The sequence below is a fragment of the Antechinus flavipes genome, chromosome 5 (genome assembly GCF_016432865.1).
Source record: "Antechinus flavipes isolate AdamAnt ecotype Samford, QLD, Australia chromosome 5, AdamAnt_v2, whole genome shotgun sequence".
Lineage (NCBI taxonomy): Eukaryota > Metazoa > Chordata > Mammalia > Dasyuromorphia > Dasyuridae > Antechinus > Antechinus flavipes.
The window spans coordinates 6730105-6753834 of record NC_067402.1 but is presented as its reverse complement, the minus strand read 5'-3'; the positions used below and the strand labels follow the sequence as shown (position 1 = coordinate 6753834).

The 23730-nt window shown below is 34.4% G+C and overlaps 1 protein-coding gene across 2 annotated transcripts in view; it reads left to right on the top strand.

Moving 5' to 3' along the window:
• The window catches only part of DGKB (diacylglycerol kinase beta), a 683215-nt gene that overhangs the window by 116985 nt on the left and 542500 nt on the right, over positions 1-23730 (top strand). The window lies entirely within an intron of this gene.

The following is a 23730-nucleotide window of genomic DNA, read 5'->3' as shown; positions in this document are numbered from 1 at the left end:
TTATGAGTAATAAAGTCAATCAGATCCTGTCTTTAAGAACATGGAAGCATATGTTAGGAATGTGAACCAGTCATACTCATTTTTTTTTTAATCTGGATTTAGCTTCCTTTCTTCCCATGCGGGCAAGAGATACCTCCCAGGGTTTTGGGAGATTGAGACTTTTCACAAGACTTCTAGAAGCATTGTTACACTTATCTTCCAGTTTTCCATTTTAAATTCCATTAATATGATGTTGGATCTGATTTGTTTTAAGAGTAAGAAGCAGGAAACAGTGAGAAAAAGTGCTAGTAGGAGAGAGTCAGAAATTAAAATGCTCAAGCCATTCTGTGGCACCAAGTCAGAATATACTTCTCTTTAATTTTCCCTTTGGGGTTTTTCCAGTAGAATGTTAAAAGCAAGTGAAAAATGTGTTGATTGACAAGCACTTATTAAGCACCTAGGTGTGCCAGGACCTGTGTTAAATGGTGACGCAGAGACAAAATTAGAGTGTTCTCTCCCCTCCAAGAGGTGATACTTAATTGAATCACTAAGAGACAGAGACTGAAGTCAGAGACTTGAGGTATACTAATGATTAGAGGGCGGGATATGGATGTTGATTCAGCAAAGAAGTAGGTTCAAATAAATAAAGCCATAAAGGAGAGAGGGCACATGCAAAAAAGTTAGTCTAGAGCATTAAAAGACTCAGAAGTCAAGAATCATCAAAATTTTTAAAAGGGCAAGAGATCTGGCAATTAAGAGATCTTCATTGGAGAGAAGCTTCAGCTGGAAGATGAGGTCAGAAGACAGAACATAATTGATTCAGAACAGAAGGGGAAAAAAAGTAAAGAGAATAACCATGGACAGCTCCTGACATAGAGGTCTCCTTGATTTATTTCATTTCATTCTATTTAATTTAGCTTATGCAAAGGGATATTTACTTTCAAGAGCATACCAACATCCACAAAACACATCATACTATGCCATTCCCATGCTTTTTATTCCCTTCACATCCTAATTAGGTGGATAATTGCAGAATCTTTTCAATTGATCTTCCCACATATAGCTTCTAAATCATGCTTGAATGAAAGAGCACTTAAATCAAAGATGTGGTAAAGTGCAACAAGCTGACCTTGGATGTGTATTCATCAGGGATATTGTAAACGGGGTTCAGCCATTTTGTGAGGTGATAGAGTTGACTAACTGGCCAACATGATTTTTTCTAGACATGATTGTACCAGTCAATAATTTCTGCTCTGCTCGAATAGGATATGTCTCCTTATGGAACCAAAGGAACACTAATGCCAAACCAGAAGACACCCACATGGTCTGAACCCATAATTTTTCAGATGGGGAAAGTGTCAGAAAATTATAGTATTCTCCACAGGGAATTTCTGAGGCAGGATTTATACCCAAGTCCTCTGACAACTTCAGTCTCATGGAGCCTGCTTGGTGTTCTATTCCTTCCCTTTAGGATGCCAGGGGCATAATAACTACAAGTTATTGTTGAAGCTTTGAGTGGGCTCTTATCTCCCCCATTAAATCATGAGTTACTTGAGGGAAGGACTGTTTTTTTCCTCTTTTTTTGTATACCTAGTGGCTTGGTACATAGTAGACTCTTGATCCATGTTTAGTGAATAGATGAGAAGTAAAATCATGTGTCCAGGATGACAAAGTCAGTTTGCATTAAAGAGAATACTTGAACCCACATATTCCTGACTCCTTTGCCAATCTGCTTCTCAAGAGAACTGGATTTAACCCCAGCTTTGCCATTTGCTATATACATATCTCCTGGCTAAATTAATTCACATCTCTGTATCTGAGTTTATTTGACTATAGAATAGAGAGAATTACCATCAAACAATCTATCTCATCAGGTTGTTATTAGGAAATAATTTTGTAAGTTATAAAGTGGTATACAAAGGTGAGTTGTTTTTAGTAATAATAATTAGAGTAGACTTAATCCTCTGCTATAGCTAGGTAGCACAAAACATACAGAGTGTAGCCTGGAATCAAGAAGATGAGTTAAAATTAATTTTCAAAAGTTTACTAAACCAAATTTTTTTGCAGTTTTTAGGGGGATTTTATATCTGTAAAGGGTTACTTACATAAAATTGAGAAAGAGAAGATCAACGAATTGAGCATGCAAGTAAAAGAGCTAGAAAAATAAAAACTCAAAATTAAATAACAAATTTTAAATTCTGAAAATAAAAGGAGAGATTAATAAAACTTAAAGTAAGAAAACTATTGAAATAATAAACAAAAGTAAGAGTTGGTTTTATGAAAAAACTAACAAGATAGATAAATCTTTAGTTAATTTGATCATAAAAAGGAAAGAAGAAAATCAAATTGTTAATATCAAAAATGAAAAAGGCAAACTTTCTACCAATGAAGAGGAAATTAGAGCAATAACTAGGAGCTATTTTACTCAACTCTATCTCAATAAATTTGCTAACCTATGTGAAATGGATGAATATTTACAAAAATATAGATTCCCCAGATTAACAGAGAAGGAAATAAACTACTTAAATTGTTCAATTTGTTTTTTTCCATAATGGGACCATCTGTTAATCAACTCTTTTAAAAAAATCTCTAGGGCCAGATAGATTTATAAATGAATTCTACCAAACATTTAAAAACAATTAATTCCAATAATGTGCAAACTTTTGGCAAAGTAGGGGAAAATAAGTCCTACAATATTGCTTTTATCACACAGATATGATGCTGATAGCTAAACTAGGTAGAGATAAAGCTGAAAAAGAAAAAGAGAGAGAGAGAGAGAGAGAGAGGGAGAGAGAGAGAGAGAAAATTATAGAGCAAGTTCTCTCATGGATATGAATACAAAAATCTTAAAATATTAGGAAAGGGATTATAGCAAGTTATCACTAGGATAACACACAATGACTGTAATCTTATTTTCTCTAAATTATAATATTCTCTGGGAGCAGGTTTCTTGGGGGGTTTCTGGAGGCAACCTTTGTTTCAGTACAAAGTAATAATCGACTTAAATGCAGCCAGGAGTTAAAGTCCAGATCCTTTATTTTCTCTATCCAAGTGTTATTTCCTTCCTCGGGCCCGGTTAGCTTTCTTAGAGGCCTATTCTCTCCTTGGTTCCCACAGCTCTTGCCACTAGTCCTTTGTCTCTGCCAGCTTCAGACTCTCCTCCTCCCAATGTCTCCAGCCAGCACAAAGGTGGAAATTGGAATGAATCTGACTCCTTCTCCAAGAATGGGCTTGTCTCTTAGCCTTGTGAATCTCCTGGACCCAATCCTGGTTGAGGCTCCTAGCTTATATATGCTCTCTTAAATGTGTGAATCTTAAAGGTGTGAAGGTGTGAACTCTAATAAGTACTAACTTCATTAGTGAACTAGAGAACTGTTAAGTACCATGCTAAATTAGATAATTATTGTCTCTTATCAATTCCAGTGACTTAGCACTTTGTAAGAATTCTAACAAATGACCAAGTAGGATTTATACTGGGAATGCAGGACTGGTTCAATATTAGAAAAACTATTAGCATAATTTACTTTATCAATAACTAAACTAACACAAAATCATATGATTATCTCAATAGATGCAGAAAAAGCATTTGACAAAATCCAACACCCATTCTTATTAAAAACACTAGAGAATAAAAGAATAAATGAAGTTTTCCTTAAAATGAAGAGTAGCATATATTTAAAACCATCAGCAACATCATATATAATGGGGATAAATTAGAACCATTCCCGATGAGATCAGTGAGACAAGGTTGCCCACTATCACCATTACTATTCAATATTCTATTGGAAATATTAGCTTTAACAATAAGAGAAGAAAAAATAAATTAAAGGAATTAGAGTAGATAATGAGGAAACCAAATTATCACTCCACATATGATGAGATGAGATATTTAGAGAATTCTAGAAAATCAACCAAAAACCACTAGAAACAATTCAAAACTTTAGCAAAGTTGCAGGATACAAAATACATCCACAGAAATCATCAGCTTTTCTATATGTTACCAACAAAGTCCAGCAGGAAGGGATATCCAGCAACAAGGGATAAAAAAAGATATTCTATTTAAAATTGTTATACATAATATAAGATATTTGGGAATCTATGGGCCAAGACAAAATCAGGAACTATATGAACACAATTACAAAAATTTTTCCACACAAATGAAGTCAGATCTAATCAATTGGAAGACTATCAAGTGCTCATGGGTAAGCTGAGTAATATAATAAAAATCATAATTTTATCTAAATTAATCTTTTTATTCGATGCCATACCAAACTTCCAAGAAATTATTTTACAGAGCTAGAAAAAAATAATAAAAAAGTTAATCTAAAAGAACAATAGGTTAAAATTTTCAAGGGACTAAAATACAAATGAAGTTGGCCTAGCTGTACCAGATCTAAAACTATATTATAAAGCAGTAATCATCAAAACCTTTTGGTACTGGCTAAAAAATAAAATAGTTAATCAGTGGAATAGGTTAGGTTCACAGGACAAAATACTCAAAGATTATAGTAATCTAGTGTTTGATAAATGATAAATCTCAGCTTCTGGTATAAAAACTCTGTATTTGACAAAAAATTGTTGGGAAAATTGGAAATTAGTATGGCAGAAACTAGGCCTTGACCCACAGCTAACAGCCTATACCACGATAAGGTCAAAATGGATTCTTGATTTAGATACAACGAGTGATAATATAAGCAGATTAGAAGAAGAAATGATAGTCTACCTCTCAGATCTGTAAAGAAGGAAGGAATTTTTGGCCAAAGTATTTGAATACAGTATGGAATGCAAAATGGATAATTTTGATCATATTGCTGAAACGTTTTTGCAAAAGTGAATGTTGAAAATTATCTACACATATGTTTGGAAAATAAAAAGTTTTAATAAAAAATCTAAAAAAACAAAAAACAAAAAACAAAAAAACCAAAAAAAAAATGTACTAGCTAAGTGATCTTGGGCAATCCATATAATATAAATCTGCCTCAGTTTTCTCAACTTTAAAATTCTGATAATAATGGCTTCCTTTTCATAGGGTTGTGATAAAGATCAAATATTTATAAAAATATTTAGCACAATACCTGGCATAAAGTAGTGCTATATAAATTTGCTGTTGGTAATTGTAGTGGCAGTGGTAGTAGTTGTAGACCGCTAGTAGTAGTGCTAGTGGTGGTGGTGGTGATGGTAGTATTAATAATGGTGGTAATAGTTGTAGCTGTACTAGTTGTGCTGGCGGTGCTAGTAGTATTGGTGGTGGTAGCAGTAGTAGTAATCCCTCCTCAATAATGGATAATTGGTTACATTTATAGCAGAGCCCCAATTTGAGTAAGCTACCAACCTAGAATACTTTTCTTTGATATCCTATCTCAAGATCATGGGGCATAAGAAACAGGCAGCTCATCGGCAACCCAGCAAATGGCAAGAAAAAAGAAATTTGGAAAAGTGATCAGAAAGATCATGAACTATTTGAGTAAAAGAGTCAAAAGCAGGGACATGGGAGAGAAAAGCTCATTGCTACATGTGGAATAAAAAGAGGAGAAATCCCCAAGTCTTCTCTATTGGAAATGTGTAAACTTGTACTCAACTCATACTCATTTGTCTCCTTTTGTTCTTCCCTCTCAGTCAATAATTTCCATCATCTCTGGCATTTGGAGCCCTCTCTCCACTCACATGGCTGCTGTGCTGTTTCTGCTCTCATCTTCTCTCATCTGGACTATTACAACAGGCTCCTGATTGGTTTCTCTGTTTTTGGTCTCATTTCTCCATCCTCCTCCACACAACTGTCAAACCATACATCTGAACACTGTTACTCTTTTATGGAAGCTTCCAGGGTTCCCTATTTTCTCTAAAAGAAAATCCCAACTCCTTTATTCTGGTATCACTCTACATACACTGGCTTCCTCCTACCTTTTTTCAGTATTTCTTCATGTTATACTTCTTCTCAGACTCTACTTTCCAGTCAAACAATTTGTCATCATTCCTCAGGTTGAATGTTCCATAATCAATCACAGTGCCATTATGTACATCATGACCCATGGCAGGATTCCATTCTCTCCATCATGTCTCCTTATTAGAATCCTCCTTCAAGACTTAGTAGGAGCAAGATATTTGTAGAAATGTGTATAGAAGAATTGTACATGTTTAACATATATTGCCTTCTAGAGGATGGGATCAGGAAAAGGGAAGGAAAAATTAGAACCCAAGGTTTTGTAAAGGTGAGTGTTAAAAATTATCCATGTATATATTTGGAAAATAAAAAAGCTTTAATTTAAAAAATACTTAGTAGAAATATTTTCTTTCATGAAGCTTCTCTCATCTCCTCAATTATACCAATAGTTGGTGCATTCTCTTTCCTGTTTCCTCACACTCTCCTACTGACTCTCCAGATTTTACCATCATGCCTCAACCTGCCTTCTTGCTCTACTGAGAGCTTTTCTGGGGCCTCTGTCATTTTATTTAGGAATTCTTCCCAGATCCTCCATTTTGAGGAAGTAACCAGACTGGCCTTCCCTTTATTCATTTCTCCCCAGTAAAATGGAAGCTCCCGGAGAGGAAATATTCTTTCTTTTTACTTCTCTTTGTACAATGTTCAGTATGGTTTCTGGTAATACTAAATGCTGCTTAATAATTTATGAATTTAACTGCCTATTATACTTATGTTTGTACCTGTTGTTCTCCCTCCATCACTCTCACCATGTATTTAGCAGGTAGTTGAAATCCTGGTTGGTTCTGCTTTTGTCTTTGGTGATTTTCTGTGGGAGAGGAAGGTCAGGGGAGAAGATGGGTACTGAGGAAGGAAGGGGTTTGGAATAACTATCATAGAATGAGTGACAAGTACAGGGAACAATAACTTTATTATAAGACAGAATGAGGTAAATGTCTTAAGAAAGGCACATAAAGTTTGGCAGGGGTTCAGAGATCTGACTTGGTTATGGAGATCAGAGAAAGCTTCAGTCACATATTCTATAATTAGTTTCTAATTAGTGGCTCCTGAGACATTTATGAAATACTTGTATTTTGGAATTGCTTTTTGTTCCACACATCTGATATAGAGAAGATAAGACCTGGAAGACATAGCTAAGAAGCTACAATTTTTGCACATGGGCAGGCTCTAGCCAAACATATTAAGTAGGCAAAGTGGGCCTTCATTTTTTTATCCCCTCCCCCACCATAGGCACCATGGTGTACAGGCACCCACTTCAATGCCCTGCTGTCCTGACTCCTCTGGAACAGTGCCTTTGTGTTCCACCCAAGCTGCCCAGGGATCCCCATTAAAGCTTGTGCTTTGGAGATTGGCTCCTACTGCTATCCCCTGACTACCCAGCTCTCCCTGCTCTCATACCCCTACCCTCACTCTTTTGATTTTTTTATCTCTCCAATTCTTCTACTAAGCTAACAATTAGTTCATCTGGCAAATTCAGTTATGCAAATAAGACAGGTTTAGAAAGTGCATAAAATTGAGAGTTGAAAGGGTTTTTGAGATTATCAGGTAGAATCCCCTCATTTTATAGCTGAAGTAAAGGAGGACTGGGAAGCTGTGGTTTCCTCAAGGTCCCACAAGCATTAAATTAGCAGAGTAGAAATCTGGACTTGGGGTCTATTTCTGCTATGTCCTAAGACCAGACATAAATCTTCCTTCTATCCTGGCTAATACACATTGTTAGAAATGATCTTCCAGAGACAGCTCACTCCCTACTTTTCATTGACCCCATTCACTCAAAGAGGTGACTCAGTGTCTATTTAAGACTAACTAGATGGAGAAGCTGGTGTCAAGTCTAGCCATTTGGGATACTCTCCAGGGGTAGGTTTGAGCTCTATTATATTTTCTTTTATACAAAAGTATTACTCCATCAATCAATAAACATTTATGAAGCACCTACTGTGTGTCAGGCACTGTGCCAAATGCTGGGGATGTAAAGAGACATAAGGGACAGTCCTTACACTCTGGAAGCTTTTAAGTTGGTGGGGTAGTCTATATTAACAAGTATACTCAACACAATCTATATTCAGGATAAATGGGAAATAATTAGCAGAGGGAAGACACTAGAGTTAAGAAGGATCAGGGAAGATTTCTTGAAGAAGGTGATATCTTAGTTGGGATTAAAGCTACTAGACAGAAATTGAAACAGCACATTCTAGGCATGGGGTACAGACAGACAGACAGTCAGATAATTGGATAGTGTCTTGTACTTAGAAGAGCAAGGAAGACAGTGTTAGTGGATCCAAGAGTACTTATCAATGTTCAATATTTTATATTTGATCCTGGAGATGATGGGGAGGACTAAGATTTATTATAGGTAGGACAGGGTAACATAATCCAATCTTTACCTTTAGGAAAATCATTTTGACATCTAAATAGAGGATGGATCAATGGAAGGAGAGACCTGAGGCAGAAAGACCCACCAGTAGGCTCTTTCAATATTCCAGAAGAAAAAGCAATGACCACTGCACACTTGGCCTATAGCAACGAACAACTAATTACAAACTACGTTCCTACATCGAGCCTCTGACTTTGATGAGGAAGCTCTGTTGACAAGAGTGATGATAAAATACTTGACAAATTGATATTCTGTTCTTCAGACTGTTAGGAGAATGACATGTTCCTTTAAACATTGTAAGTACTGCTTCACAAGGAAAATAGCTCCAAAAATGAAGAGGAAGAGGAAGAGAGAAAAGCTTCCTGGGGTCAGGAGGTTGAAGGATGAAAGGAAGAATGTGTCACAGAGTAAAAAAAGGAGGGGAAGTAATTTGAAGTCATGGAACTCTGTAACTGCTATGTCTTTGGAAGACATTTCTTATAATATAAAGAATATCATTAAAAATCAATGTGTGTTATCATGAAAGGAACCATCTGATATGGGTAAGAAGAAGAGATGAGTTATTAATGGTTCTTGGTCAGTAAGTACCTATCAAGAGGATTCAAGAAGATGAAAAAATAAAGAAGTATAGTTTGTTTCTTGGTCTATGTATCTAAGGATAAAGAGTCTCCTTTCAAATCTGCAATTTATGTGAAGAGAAAAGCTATGCAAAGAAAAATAAAAAACGTTCCTAGGGTGGAACCAAGAAGTAGAGCACCAAGAAATTGTACAGTCAAACTATACCATCCCTGCAACTTCTTCACAAAGTTCTAGAATATGTACCTGGTAAAGTCCCAGCTGGGACAGCAAGAAAAAGTCATTTTTTTTTCTTAGCTCAGGTCAACATAATAAAATAGAGAAGTATCTAGACACTGGCAATGTAACATAGTCAGGATGTCCTCCCTAAACATTCCATCTAAGAGAGAGGTTATCCCTCAATCAAGATGTCCCAAAGCCAGCAAAGAGGTATCTGTGCTTATGCAAGATGCAGGAATGGATGCCACCTGGCAGCTTTGCTGCTCACTACTCAATTCTAGGCTGACTGAAAAGATGAACTGTCCCTAGGTATGGCATCTCTAATATAAGAAGCAGTTACATGTCTAGGCTGTGTACTGAGCTAAGAATAATTTCAGAAGTAAGCAGTAGTTTTATGATTATTCCCCCTTTTTTCCCTACTCCAAATAGAGCAGATTCTTAGTTCCAGCTTTCAACCCAGTGAAAATATACAGAAAAATAACCAGAGAAGGCATTCAGAGCAAAAGGGATCCCGAAGTTCTGTCTCTCTGAACCCATAGAGATTTCCTGTGGGATGATAGTGGCCTTGTCCATCCGGAGTCTACTGTAACCCCAATGAGGTGCAAGTACAAAGGTATATTACCCAGACTCAAAGCAAGGTCAAGAACTTTGAGTATTCATACCAGGGGGTCAGTGATAAGAGTTTGCCTTAGATGAGACATAATGAAAAGTTGCAGGTTTCCAACATGTGATGTCCCAGATATCCTGGAATCACATGATAGTCAACACTATCATAGTCAAGAAAGCAGCATCAGGACCCAAAAAGGTACAAGTTCTCAGATCTCTGGGAAGAAGGGGGGAAATTAGAGGAAAAAAAGATCTATTCACCTTCTGAAAAATATCCCCAAATTAAAACTACTAGAAATATTATATCTACAATTCAGATGTTCCAGTTAAAAGAAAAATTTCTGCAAGCAACCAAGAGAGAATACAAAGTACTGAGAAGACATAGTCAGGATCACATGTAATTTAGGAACCTTCATTGGAAAGAAATAGAGAGTTTGGAATATGACATTATAAAGATAAAGGAGAGAGATTTACAACAAGAAAAACCTGCCCAGGAAAAAAAACAAACAAACAAACATCCGGGCATAATACAAGGGGACAAATAGTTATTTAATTAAATTTTTTTATATTTAATTAATTTTAAATTAAATGTAATTAAATTTTTGATCAAAAGACCAGAGCTGCCTAAAACTTCAAATTGCAAATAAAGGTCTTAATAAAAACATAAAATAAGGAAATTTTATCAAACTCAGGACCAAATAAGTGGAGGGAAAAGAAAAAGACAGCAGATTCTTATAGAACTTCCCAAAGAGGCAAAAACTCTCTTAAAGTCTATACAGTTGTAATGAACAGGTTTTATTTTTCCCTATGAGACACAGCTGGACTAAACTTCAAGAGGCAATATTTGAGGCTGACCACATGGTGAAAAAGTCCTGAGGCACTACTATTTCCAAAAGTCATTTGCTAACATTTGCAGAGGGGTGTTCTATGGATCCTAGGCATGTAGCAATGGAATCAGTTATGATGGAGAAGGAACTAAGAAAGGGAGGCAACAGCATATCCCTATCGGGAATTGTTGAATGTTAACAAAAGTCATTGGTATTTATAATATAATAGTCTTCAAATGTTGCAGTTCCCTTGGTGTGTGCTCTTTCCTCTGCCCCTTGATGTATTTTGTAAATGCATTGCTAAGTCAAGAGAGACATCAGGATATAGATCTCCATAGAGATGATCTTAAAGTCACAAAAACCTCTGTTCAAATCTGGCTTCTGACAAAGGTTATGTGATCTAAGATAAATCACTTTTTGCATCATTGTTATAGGCAATTCTTTGAAGACTTTTATAAAGAAGGTGCAGATCAAAATTGTTAGTGGGATTTTTCTTATCTCAAAATACACTAGATCTATAAAATCACAGGTCCAGTACCCTTGCTTATTGACACATAATGCTTTATCACAATGGATGCTTTCATTCTAATACCTAAAGACTACCTCCCTCCAGTACAAACTACACTCCCAATGCAACAATCCATCCATACTTGGGAAAATGAAAAGGTAAGTCCTTTGCTACAAGGCAAATACGAACAATAAATACTATGCTCCAGCAGCCTTCTTCTCCTGGAAGATCTCTCTACTCCAGCAGTCCCTACTTTTCATTGGTCTGTTCTTCCAGAGAATTCTATTTTAAAGAAGGACCCAAGCTACCCATGTTGATTCTTTCATTCCTCTTAAGATCCCATTTCTAACTTTCTGAATTTCTTTCTCTCCACTCATATCCTCCAGTTTTTGCTTCTTTTTTTTATGTTTTGTCTTTATCCATTAGGGTGTGATCTCTGTGAAGGAAGAAGATTTTTTAAGGTATTTTTTTCATTAAATGTTTCCCAATTACATGTAAAAAATGAACCATCATTTAAAAATAAATTCAAGTTCCAAAATCTCTTCCACTCTCCCACGTCATTTCCCTCTTTGAGAAGTCAAAGTGATTTGATATAGATTATACATGTGAAGTCATACAAATATATATCCATATTTGCCATATTGTTAAAATAATGTAAACAAAATTAAACAATAAACATAAGAGTATAAAAAAATTTTCTTCAACTTGCATTCAAAGTTTATCAATTCTCTCTCTGGAAGTGGATAGCGTTTTTCTTCATGGGTTCTTTGAAGTGACTTATTCAGAGTAACTAAGATACTCATAATATTGCTGTTAAATTATGTTATTTTGGTTCTGTTCACCTCATTATGTGTGAGTTTATATATATCTTTCCAGGTTTTTCTGACCTTTCCTTTCCATTTCTTATAGCACAATCATAATCTATCATACTCATAGTACAAATTGTTGAGCCATTTCTTAATTGATGATCATCACTTTAATTTCCAGTTCTTTACCACAAAGAAATAAGCTGCTATAAATATGCTTGTAAAGTAGATCTTTTTATTTTTTAAATGTAGACCTAATAATGCTATTGTTGCACAAAGGGTTTACATAATTAGTTCTTTAGACATAGATCCAATTTGTTCTCAAAATGGATGGTTCAGTCAACAACTCTATCAGCAATGCATTAGTATTCCAATTTTCCCTCATCCATTGCAATATTGGTCATCTTCCTTTTATGCCTTCCTAATCAATCTGATAAATATGAGGTAGTATTTCAGAAATATTTTAATAGTGATTCAGAGAATTTTATGTGGTTATTGATAGCTTTGATTTCTTCTTCTGAAAATTATCTGTTCATATCTTTTGATCATTTGTCAACTGAGAATGACATATAAATTTGACTCAGTTCCCTATATATTTGAGAAATTAGGTCTTTATGAAAGAAACTTGCTCTAAAATATTTTCCTCCCAGGTTCCTCTTTCCTTCTAATTTTGACTGCAGTTGTTTTCTTTGTGTACAATATTTTTAATTTCATGTAATCAAAAGCATCTATTTTACTTCCCCAAATTCTATATCTTCTTTGGTCATAAAGTCTTCTTTTATCCATAGATCCAAAAGGTACTTTCTCCCCTCGCCACCACCTATGGCTCATGTGTTCCTAATTTTCCTATTTCATCTTTCCTCTAAATTGTTATCTAGTTTGACCTTATGTTGGTATATTGTGTGATTTTCTGTCTTTGCCTAATTTCTATCAAACGCTTTCTGGTTTTCCCAGAATTTTTTTTTTATTTTGGTCAAACATTGAGTTCCTGTCTCCAAATCTTAGGTTCAAACATTATCTGATCATTTACTATTATATATTATGTGTCAAAACCATTCCACTAATCCACCATACTATTTCTTAGTCAATACTAGATTGTTTTAATTACCAACTGAAATATGGAACTATGAGCCCAGTTTTTTTAATATTATTTTTCATTGATTTCCTTAATATTCTTAACTTTTTTTTTGTTTTTCCAAATGAATTTTGTGGGTTTCTTTACCCTAACACTGTGAAATAATTATTCCATAGTTTCATGAGTATGGCAGTGAATAAGGAAGCTAGGTAGAATTTTCATTTTTATTATATTGGCTCAGCCTACCTGTGAGCTATTAATATTTCTTCAATTGTTCAGGCTCTCTTTATTTGTATGAAAAGTATGTTGTAATTGTGTTCTTATAATCCTCAAAGTTTTTTTGGGAGGAGGCAGGTAGAATTCCAAATATTCTCTGTAGTTATTTTATTTTTTTGCCCTATTTGATTTATTTTCTGATTATACATGTACTTTCATTATTTTAACATATTTATGAATCATGTTGGGAGTGAAAATCAAAACAAAAAGAAAAAAAATGAGAGAAAAAAGAAAAAGAAAGGAAATGAAAGAAAGTATGTGTTGCTTTATATTCAGTCTTCATAGCTTTCTCTCTGTGGATAGCATTTTCCATCCAAAATTTATTGGCATTGCCTTGGATCACTGAGACATTGAGAAGAGCCAAGTTTTTCACACTTAAACATTGCCCAATCTTGCTATTACTGTGTACAGTACATCTTTAGTTCTTCTTGCTTCACTCAGCAATCAGTTCATGTATATCTTCCTAAACCTTTCTAAAAACAGGTTGTTCCTCATTATTTTTTTTTTTTTTAAGAATAATAATATTCCATTACTTTCACATGGTTGGTTGTTGTCCTTTGTTTTTGAAGAGGACCAAAGTAATTTCATGGAGTTGTTACAGTGTGTTCGACTATGGCTTATCAGACCAATAGGAATTCAGAATGCTCTTCCAAGGTTAAATAGACCATATGAACATCTGGAGTGTTTTTTCTAACTTTGTGCATCTCACTCCAGCACCTTCTCTGAAGGCAGCATGCCATGCATGGCAATCTTGTGCCAGTGTCTCCCATGTAATAGAATTATTCCTAAAGTTCTTAAACGATACCCTGGTATTTATATACCATAAGGTGTTCAGCCACTCTCCAAGTGATGGGCATCTCCTCATTTTCCAATTCTTTGCCACCACAAAAAGAGCTGCTAATAACATGTTTGCACATGCAGGTCCTTCCCTATCATTTATGATTGCTTTGGGATACAGACAAAATAGTTTGCACAGTTTGGTAGTCCTTTAGTCATAATCTGCAATAATTTTAAATGGAAATTGTCAATGTCTTTTTTCTGGTTGTAATGGTAGTATATAGAAATGTTGGTGACTTTTGTGGGTTTATTTTATAGCCTGCATTTTGCTAAAGTTCTTTTTTTTTTTTCCAGCTAGCCTTTTAGTTGATTCTCTGGTATTCTCTCATATCATACATAAAGAATGATTTTTTCCCCTCATTGACTTTTTTTATTCCTTCTATTTCTTTTTTTCAACTTATTGCCACATCAAGAATTTCTAGTACAATATTGATTAATAGTGGTTATGATAGATACCCTTGCCTTACTGCTGATCTTACTGAGAATGTTTGTTTATCCCCATTACAGATTGTTTTTTCTTGGTTTTATATAGATATCCTTTATCATTAAAAAAAAAAGGCTTCATTGATTCCTATATGTTGCATTATGCCAAGGGCTTTTTCTATATCTATTGATGGAATATAATATGTATGGATGGATATACATTCTTGTTATGATTGATTATACTTGTAGTTTTACTAATGTTGAAACAGCCCTGAATTTCTGGTATAAATCTCACTTGATCCTACTAAATGATGCTTTTTATATATGTTATATTTTCCTGGTAATATTTTAGTCCAGTTTTTTTTTTTTTTTTGCATCACTATTAAGGAAATTTGTCCATAGTATTTTTAATTTCTTTTTGCTTATCCTGAGTTGGATATCAAAACCTTATTTGTCTCTAAAAGAGTTTGGTAGGACTCCTTTAACTATTTAAAATAGTTTATCTAATATTGGAATTAATTTTTTTTCTTAAATGTTTGGTAGAATTCATTTGTAAATCAGTTTATTCCTTGGGACTTTTTCATAGAGAAGTCATTGGTAATTTGTTTATTTTTTTCTAAGAAAGATTTATATAAGCATTCTATTTCCTTACCTGTTTATCTGGGATATTTATATTTTTAGCAATTTTCATCCAATTTATTAAGACTGTCAGTTTTAAATAAATGACATAGGATTGATGATTATTTCCTTTTTGTTGCTCAGTCGTGTTAGTTATATGTTACTCTTCATGACCTTTAGGGGGTTTTCTTAGCAAAAATACTTAGCATATAAGTGAAATCACATTTGACCTTACAAAGATGAATTTTCCTCCATTCACACCTGGTACTCTATCTGCTGTACAAGTTAACTGCTTCAATAACTCCTTAAAATTGCTTTAATACCATTTTAATTATTGATGTATTCATCCATTTTTGGTTTTGATACCAACAACTCTTTTCTTAAAAAAAAAAAATCTAACTACCTTCATTTGCATTTCTCATTAATTCCCTTGAAATTTTTGACCTTTTGTTCTTCCAAATGAACTTTGTTATTTTTCTTTTTTTGGGGGGGTTTTGTTTTATAAAGTCGTTTTTGGCAGTTTGGAATGGCACTGAATAGGTGGATTTAAGCAGAATTATCATTTATATTATATTTACTCAGTTACCCATATAGTCTTTATAGTTTAGATCTTACTTTGTGTGGAAAATATTTTTATGAAAAATAAATTAAAATCCCAAATTCCATTGAATGTCCATCTTTTTTTTCTGAAAAAAATAATGCTTACTTTTGCTGGATAGTTGATTTTTGGCTACAATACAAGTTCCTTTGCCTTTTGGAAAGATTCCTGGCCCTTTGAACCTTTAAAGTAGAAGATGCTAGCTCCTGGGTAATCCTGATTGTGGCTCCTCTATATGTGAATTATTTCTTTGTGACTGCTTGCCATACTTTTTATTTGATCTGATAATTCTATAATTACTTTTTTTTTTTTACTTTTATGGTTGAACAATTCTTCTGGGGTAAAGGGTGACACTGTACAAACCTTCCTCTAAAGCTCTGAGTCTTGGTTTCAGAGCTCAGGGGCCTCTTGTGTTGCTAGGGGATAGCTTTATCTGCTGTTTTCAGGGAACATTCTGGTTTCTCCAAAGTTTTCCTTCTGAGATTGGACTCAAAACTGCCCCACTAATTTGATCCTCTACTGTGCCAGGACTGGGGGTGTTAGTTGCCAATTTGCTGTGATTGAGACCATTTCACTGACTTCCCCAGAATCTATCTCAGTTGGCTGAACACCTTTTTCACTCCAATAAGACTCATGTTTGTTGAAGTTTTTTTTTTCAAATTAACTTAAGCTGGAGAGTGGTTTCATTCCATCCAGACACTCTCTTCAGAGATCTGTTTTCATGTTTGTTTGTTTTTTTTGTTGTTTTTGTTGTTGTTGTTTTTGTTTGTTTTTTTGTTTGTTTTTAAGGGAAATTGGGAGAGCTCAAGCAGCTTCTGGGTTTTACTCTGCTATCATGTTTTCACCCCCAGAAGTATCAATCTGATAATTCTGAAATTTAATTGTGATATTCCTTGAAGTTTTCATTTTAGGGACTCTTTCAGAAGGTTGTTGATGAATTTTTTCAATGGCTATTTTATCCTCTGGTTCAGAATGGTTTTCCTTGATGATTGCTTGAAATATGTTCTTTTTTCATTATGATTTTCAGGTAGTCCAATTATTCTTAAATTGTCTCTCCTGGATTTATTTTTCAGATCAGTTGTTTATCCCAGTTGTTTATTTTACATTTTCTTATTTTTTTTCCATTTTGGGAGATTTGACTAATTCTTGATGTCTCAATGAATCATTCACTTCCATTTGTTCAATTCCTATTTTTAATAAATTATTTTCTTCAATCAGCTTTTTAAAATCTCTTTTTGTATTTGGCCAATTGAACTTTGAAATGATTGTTTAGTTCATTGGATTTTTTTTTCCATTTCACCAATTTTGTTTTTCAAGGAGTTATTTTCTTTTTCCATTTCATCAGAACAAATTGTTAAAGGGCGATTTCTTCAGACAATTGCTGTTTCCTTTTCTAGAGTTGTCATTTCCTTTCTCATTTTTTCCCTAACTTTCTTTTCAGATCTTTTTTTCAATTCTTCCAAGAAAGCCTTTTGAGTTGAAGACCAACTTGTACTCACTTTGAGGCTTTATCTGGAGATGTTTTACCTTTAGTATCCTCAAAGTTTGAGGTCTTTTCTTACCTATTTATGGTCAGAGCTCTTTTTGCTTTTTTTGCTCATTTTTAAAGGTTGAGGTCTAATCTTAGGACAAATGGGAGAATGTCCCAAGCTTCATTTACAGGTGGCAGTGACATGCTTCCTGGGGCTGTGCTGCTGACTTCCTACCCATTTTGGGTGGACATGGCCAAGTCCTGCTTGTTATGCTGGGGTTCAGGAGCTCACTATTTGCCTTCTGTAGTTGCATTGGAGGTCTCACCTGTCTGCTTCTGAACAAGAATAGAATACCTAATGTTGTTGTAGTTTGTCTAAGAGCTTCCCAATAGATTTCCCCAGCTCACAGAAGCTCTTCATTCTAGGTTTTCCTGTGCTACACCTGTGCTGGGCTGCCTCTCCCACTGATCCATTGAGGCAAGCCTTTCATGAAGTTGTTCCAAGACGTCTTCTGCTTGAAATTTGTTACATTCCGCACATATGTGGATTCTGTCACTTCAAAATTGGTTCAGAGTCTTCATCTGGTGTTAATCTGAGGGAAGCCAGAAAGAGCTCAAAGACCTGTCAACTGTTTGCCATCTTGGCTCTGCCTCCTTTATTTTGTTTTTTAATTGGTGATTTAAAATGTATTATTTTTTAGGTTTTTCTTTGGTTTCATACTCAATTCATCAACGTATTCTTTCTCCTTTATTGATATATGCATTTAGAGATATACATTTTATTCTAAGTACTCCTTTAACTACTTCCCACAATTTTTGGTGTGCTGTCTTTAATGAATTATTGATTATTTCTTTGATTTGATCATTGACACAATCATTTTTCAGATGAAATAATTTAGTTTCCATATAACCTATAATTAACTCCCATGATTTTTTATCACATGTAATTTTTATTGCATTATAATCTTTCAAAAGTACATTTAATACCTTTGTTGTTCTGCATTTGGTTGTGAGCTTTTTATGCCCTATATGTGGACAATTTTTGTGAAGGTGTCATGTACAGTCGAGAAAAGGATAAACACCACTCTATGAGGAAGCCAACTTATTTTTTGCATTGATTTGTACTGCTAACAATTAGTAAAGGGCCTGAAAAGAACTTAATAAATGTTTGTTGGCATGAAGACTAGAGTTTCATTGCCTCTCCAGTAGATATTGTCCACAAAGAACTGTTTTGAACATTGAATTCACCTTAAGTTATTTGGATTCCAACCTTAGCACTACACCCTGCCACTTTGGGCAAGCTGTTAAATCTATCTGTGTCTCATTTTCCTTATCTTCCAAAGAAAGGGAAGTAGACTGAAGAAACTCTGAAGTCCTTCATTTCTCTAGGACTGTTGTTTTGCATCACTATAAACATTATATAAGCTGTTCTTTTGGCTCTGCTGTCCTCATTTTGCCTTTCTTGTAAATGTTTTCACCAGTGTTTATCTGATTTCCCCACATGTGTCATTCTTTATGGATCAGTATTGTTCTCTTTTATTCATGTAACATAATTTGTTAAGCCACTGACTGGTCACTGGGCATAGTTGTGTCCCATGGTGAATTTTACTATTCTCTGTAAGTATTGCCAAATGTTTAGAGGTTCTTTTTCATCTTCCCCAATCTCCTCTCCTTGAATTTTATCTCTTGTCAGCTCCATATTCTTACTTTGTCCAATATACTTTCCAAAAGATGCCAGTTATGTGCCAAGAAATATTTGTTTCTATCCATGGATAACTAAACCAATGCTTTTTTTTTCTTTATATGGCTTCTTTAGTCTTTTTTGCAATTCAGGGCTGGTTCTGCTTAATGGAAAATTTAATAATTTATCATCTACTTATCTGGCTGGAACAAAAGGCTAGCCTTCCTACCTTTGCCTTTTTACGTGTGTCCCCCCAGTGCATACAATAAATGACTAATAAATGTTTGTTGTTGTTTGGTCATTTCTCTAACTCTCTATGACCTTATTTGTTTTTTTCTTGGCAAAGATACTAGAGTGGTCTGCCATTTCCTTTTCCTGATCTTTTTACAGATGAGAAAACTGAGATTGAAGTAATTTCCCCATGGTCACATAGCTAGTAAGTGTCAGAGGCCACATTTGAATTCAGGTCTTCCTCACTCCAGGTTCAGTGCTCTATCTACTGCACCAACTAATTGAGTAAATGGTTAGTGCCTGACTTCATAAATGGTTGTGACCTTTGCCTCCATTTCTAATGCCATGACTTTAGAATTTGATAAATATTTTCCAAGAGCCAAGAAGTGGTATCAGGGATTCTATACCATACCATATATTTACAGTCACACAATATATTGAAGAAAAAAGAGAATATAAGATCTTTCTGTACTTTTTAATTACTGGCACTCAAAAAGACTGTGATATGTTAGAGTACAGAGCCATCCCAAAGATTAGCTTGAAACAAGATGTCTTCCTAGAACATTTCATAATCATGTAGGATTTCCTGAAAGATATCACAATAGACACAGTTTTGTTTGGTGACTCTCATTATTCATATTAAGTGAGTCATAAGAGATACTCATATCTACCAAAAGCATTTTCTTTGTTCCAAATAGTTTACAACATATATCTGATTCTGAAAAGATTTTTGGGTCAATAATTCAAGTTTTTCTATCATTTAAGCTATAGTCATTTGTAATTTTTAATGTCATCTGATAGTCTAAAAATCTAACTCTTTATGACTCTTTTTTCCCAAAGTTTTAACAAAACTCAATCATAAGTACTGACTACTCTACACAACTTCAATTTCTTGCATTTATTTATAACAAACATTGTTTTCCAACATGCTTTTATTTTTTTTTGTTTGTTTGTTTTTGCAGTTCTTCTGATTTTTCTCCTTCACCTTGAAGTCACTTGGAAATAAATTCTACTTTTAACCTGATTAAATCCTGATCCATAAAATACTATTTTCAATAGCATGTTCTGAACTTTGTTCAATGTTCACATTTTTTGGAGGAACATTACTCTGAAGAGTGGAAGCCAAATAACTTTCTTCATTTTTTCTTGCTTTTAAAATATACTCATTCTATGTAATGCACCAAGGCCACTGGTTTTGTGATTTCATTTTGCTATTTCATTTTCTCTTCAGAATTTTAGCTTTGCAGAACACTTGCTGAGAGTCTTTGTGTCACCTTCCTTCCATTATGATTTATCACCCCCACATCTTCCTTCATGCAGGTGGCCTTGGAAACAGTTTCTACTGTAGTTCTAAAGGGATCTTTGTCCTTTTTCCCATTATTCTAACAAAAGTAGGGAAATAAATTGGTTTAATTGAGTTGGGAATTACAGCAAGGTGTCTGCTCTATTTATTGCCTAGGAATATCAAGAAAGGATAGGAGGGAGGGTTATTTCTAGTACCTTGTTTGACTGTCAGAAGCTCTGATAAGCAGATAAAGTAAGAAAGTTGGAGTCTCACCTTTCCTTATACTTCCTAGAGTCAATTCATGGCTTCTTAAAACATTTTTTTCTGAGATACATTTATGATGATTCTTTTAAATATCCCAGATTCACAACATTGATTTTTGTTAGTGCAATAGAAAGAAAGTAAAGATCTTCCTTAATCTTTAATCTATATAACATTTCTCATGCATTTTTTTTCCATTAATGGGGAAGAGGGAAGGGAATGGCATTTGTGTATTAGGCATTGTGCTAAATCTCAGTTGATGCTCACAACAATCCTGGATATAGATGTTAGTATTTTTCCCTATTTGATAATTGAGGAAACTAAAGCAGGGAGAGGCTAAATGGCTTGCTCAGGATCAGGAAGTTAATAATCAGTGGAAGGTAGATTTGAACTCAAGGCTTCCTGAGTTCCTAGACTCCAGGTCTAACTCTCTATGCATTATGGCCCCACTTCCCTGTCAAACAAGCTGTTATTCAATCAAAACATGTTTTAAAATCCTAATGTGTATTATTCATGTTTGACTGGGGATATAAAGATTTCCAAAATAAGATAAAGTACATAAGTGCTGTCTGGAAAGAACTTACATTCTAGATATCACCAAAATAGGCTGTGAATGCATAAATATATTTTAAATAATTTAACTTTTTAATTACCTAAGTTTGCAAGAGTTTTACTTAGCATAAAAGTGAAAATGCACACTGTTGTCTTCAAAGAGCTTGCAATCAAAGGGGGGAACTTTGTTAATTGACAACACATTTTCTCATGAGGAACTTTATTTGGCTACATTTCTACTCCCATCTTTTCCCTCTGAGTCCTGATAAATTATAGGAAGTTGTTTCCTTCCACGATGAAGAGAAACAGGGTATTTGCCTTTCTTCTTCCATTTGAAGGTGATGGAAGAGATAGTAGTAGTGCATAATGATAAGAATTGTGGTGAGAAAGTCTGGCAGCCATCTTGGCTTTACCCTTCCCCTCTGGGTCCTGGGACAGAGTTTCTTCATCCCATCAGTAATATCAAATAAATTCTATTTGATTTCATATCAACCCTCTCCCACCTTTATGCATTTTCTTTTCTAGTTAAACTGGCCAGTCAGCATTTTATGTAAGTGACATTCAATGTCTCCATGTCTTTGCTAAAACTGATGTTCCTATCTGAAATATTCCCCACCCTCCTTTAAAACTCAGCTTTGGCTCCACCTTTTACACATATGAAAATTTTCCTGTTGCTCTCAAGGTGTCAGCACTCTCTACATATTACAAGGAATCAATAGCTTTGTATATAGAACAGGAGTCCTTCACCATGTTTGTGTCATGGAGCCTTTTGGTTATCTGGGAACCCTTTCTCACAGCAGTATTTTTAAATTCATGAAATAAAGTATATAAACAGATTAATCAAAGTAATGATATGCCTTTTCCTTCTCTAAGTTCCTAAACCTACTGCAATGTATGTATGAATCTATTGGGAGTAGTTATCTATGGTTCCCAAATTAAGAACCTAGGATATGTAATTTATATTTCTTTATCTATGCACCAGTTGTATCCCATGAGGAAAACTTCAGGAATGCTTCTTAATGAATATATAGATTGTTGTATTTTGTTTCTGACTCCATAGTTTGTACTTAATAAATATTTAATTAGATAAAACTGAACTAGATTAACTCTATGGTCCCTTGGCTTTATGTTTATTTGAAGATAGTCTTTCTTGGGACAGTTCAATACGAGGAAAAATGTAGCTATATGACTACCAAAATTTTTCATTGGTTCTCTCCTATGCTATGTGGGTAGAGGAATAGATTGTCTCTGTAGGGAATTTAGAGCCCCCTGTCATGGAATCTCCTTCAATGAACTCCAGACATCTGCACCATAAATTAAAAAAAAATAATAATAAGAGTTTGGAAACCTTATATCTCCCTATCATGCACCCATACTTCCTAATTTCCCTATCCAAAGCAGAGCTTTGATATGATCAAGAGAAAAAGAAGAAAGCAAATTTAGGTACAAAATGATAAAAGAGAGGAAGTTAAACAGGAAATAATTCAGGTATCAAGATTGTCAACAGAAGGGATGCTGCCTAAATATTTAAAACCCCATTCTAAGATGTTTCTCTGGGGAGCCAGGCTGATCATTGCTTCTCTCCACTGAACTTTGAGATCTGAAGTTAAGGACCAAACTGGTACTTTCTATCTAGGTTCATTCATGGGTGAAAGCCAAGTGATTCAGACTTGTGAATTCATTGATTCATCTATTCTATAGTTCTAAAATCTCATCTTTTCAAGGTAACCAAAGTTAATTCTTTCATGCATTGATTTATTACATTCTACCTTCATTTCATCCAACTAATATTTCATGCTCAAGAAACAAACATTTAAATATATTATGTAAATTTTAAATTCATTTTGTTTTATACAATTTATATTTCCCAAGATGTACTCCATACCCTCTGATCTCTTTAGGAGTGATCTTTTACAAAAAAGAATTTTTAATAAATAATTTAAGTAAAACTAAAACACTCATACTGACCATCTGATTTTATGTGCACTATCTAAATCCTATAGTGCTCATCTCTACAATGATATTTGAGACACATATATTATAATCTATTTTCTTTGGGACCAAGTTCACTCATAATTTCTCAATATTCAGTTTCCATTATTTCATTTTAGGAGGATTTGTTAAGACCATTTTATGGAATCAGTAAGCCTTATGAGAGCTAATGAGGATACAAAGATAATAAGTTAATACTCTTATTTTTCTGGGACATTTAGCTAGCATTGAGCTATGTACTGTGGGGATTCAGAGAAGTGCATTTCCTGCCACCAGATACTTGCCACCTAGTTGAGGAGACATGACATGGCCATGTAAAATGTTACACAATTTTCCTTCCATCTTTGGCTGGGAACTAATAATTTCTGACACAACTATTTGCTTCATAAGCTTAGTATCATCAACACAATCAAATGCTGCCAGCAAAACCAAGTGGTAATGTTTGCTGTTGGCTATTTTTTCATTATGATTCATCTTTGTTTTGATAATAACTTTTCTGTCCTTTGGTGTGCCATGCTACAGACAATACAGAGTTATTCTAGCTCTGTCATGTGCATGTACAAATCTACAACAGCTTCTCAGATTGCTTCAATAATT